This window comes from Echinops telfairi, unplaced genomic scaffold (assembly GCF_000313985.2).
Source record: "Echinops telfairi isolate 266 unplaced genomic scaffold, ASM31398v2 ScPeMD7_2;HRSCAF=8, whole genome shotgun sequence".
Classification (NCBI taxonomy): domain Eukaryota; kingdom Metazoa; phylum Chordata; class Mammalia; order Afrosoricida; family Tenrecidae; genus Echinops; species Echinops telfairi.
Window position 1 is genome coordinate 70,934,806 of NW_022103898.1, and position 1,358 is coordinate 70,936,163.

The window sequence follows — 1,358 nt, forward strand, 5'->3', positions numbered from 1 at the left end:
TACAATTGATGTAGGGATTATTATAAGAGCTATAAGAGCCCCCAATAAAATTATCTTTAAAAAGGAGGCCATCCATATCATTAATATTCGATAGTTATATAATTATGCCAAATTAATTATATAACCATCAAACCTTGGAGAATTATGACCCAGATAAATTGACTCATAACCTTTAACATCACAGTCAACATTATTCTCACGTAATTAGGGCCAGAGATATGTTGTTAATCTGCCAAATAGATAGTAGATTTAAAAATTACTATTATATATATTGAAAAACTTGATTAATATGATACTTGGTAAGTGAGGCGTAGGTGTATTCTGTAGTCTATTCCTTTCCTTGCCGCGGGTCCAGGTGTGTCCTTTAATGGAGAGTGGGGCAGTATTCTAGTGCAGCATATTAGCAGCTTCTTAGTCTAAATCTAGAAGAAATGATAGACATTTATGGTGACTACCAGATATGAATTGATTAGAGACAGGACCCAATGTTCGTGGCCTCAGAACTTTATAGGTTGCTCATATAAGTTATACTGATATTTACCATTCCACTAATAGAGTTATATTGTAAATCATAAAGTAAAAATTTTACTAAGGGTGTAAAATACATTTTTTTTTCAGAACTAGAATATGTGACAGACTTCAAATAGCAATCATTTGGGCCTATTTTCAGATTTCTTTATAAGGTCTATTATTAAAAATGTTAATCTTCTGTAAATAATTTTTATCTTGACATTTAATGTATTTATGTTCATTTTAAAGAAATCCTGGTGACACAGTAGTGAAGTGCTTGGGTGCTAAATCATAGACTGGCAATTCAAACTCACACAGCAGCTCTGTGGGAGAACGATGTGGCAATTTGTTTCCATGAAAAGATTTGCAGTCTTGAAAACTCTACGGGGGAGTTGTCCTTGTGCTATAGAGTCACTATGAGTTGGAATTGACTCAAGGGCAAAGTTGGATAAAATATTATTTTTATATTCACCATAATGTATTTATATTCAAGACATGCAACCTGTTAGGGGTATTTTTATTCTTCTGAAAAGCATGCAATAGTGAAGAAACCAGTTGTGATTTATTATTTTTCTTGAAACTATGAAGTCACACCTTTGAAAATTTAGAATGCTAAATGAATAAAAGAGGGAATATTTTCAAAATTCCATTTTTATTAGTGTTTTAAAATTTTTTAAGTAGTGTGTATGACAGTCTCAATTCTCCAAATCCACTTTTAGAGAAAAGTGATTCCTCCTGCCAAGGAAAGAAGAAGCGGTGTTTTGAGAATGGTTATTCAGCAGAGAGTAGCGTGACTTTTCTTCCTTGAATGTCAGAGGACTTTGGAAGACATCCACTGCAAGTCAGCG